We start from the raw sequence: 257 nt of genomic DNA, 5'->3' as shown, positions 1-257 counted from the left end.
CTTTCAGAAATCATTCTAATGTGCTGATTTGCTGCTCAAGAAACATTTCATATTATTATTAATGTTGAAAACAGTTGTGCTGCTTAGACTGTTTGGAATACTGTTGTTTTCAGAATTCTTTGATGAATTGAAAGTTTAAAATAACAACTTTTTTTAAGTAGAAATCTTTTGTGACAATGTAAACCATCTTTACTGTCACATTTGATCAAATGCATCCTTGCTGAATAAAGGTATTAATTTCTTTCAAATTATATATA

At 27.2% G+C, this 257-nt stretch overlaps 1 protein-coding gene across 1 annotated transcript in view; it reads left to right on the top strand.

The window, feature by feature from the left end:
- LOC107699032 (voltage-dependent L-type calcium channel subunit alpha-1C-like) overlaps window positions 1-257 on the top strand; it is a 90,692-nt gene that overhangs the window by 36,481 nt on the left and 53,954 nt on the right. The gene's annotated exons all lie outside the window — the stretch shown is intronic.

Source organism: Sinocyclocheilus anshuiensis, unplaced genomic scaffold (genome assembly GCF_001515605.1).
Source record: "Sinocyclocheilus anshuiensis isolate Anshui unplaced genomic scaffold, SAMN03320099.WGS_v1.1 scaffold346, whole genome shotgun sequence".
Classification (NCBI taxonomy): domain Eukaryota; kingdom Metazoa; phylum Chordata; class Actinopteri; order Cypriniformes; family Cyprinidae; genus Sinocyclocheilus; species Sinocyclocheilus anshuiensis.
The sequence above is the reverse complement of the archived record's forward strand: the minus strand, read 5'-3'. Positions and strand labels throughout refer to the sequence as shown.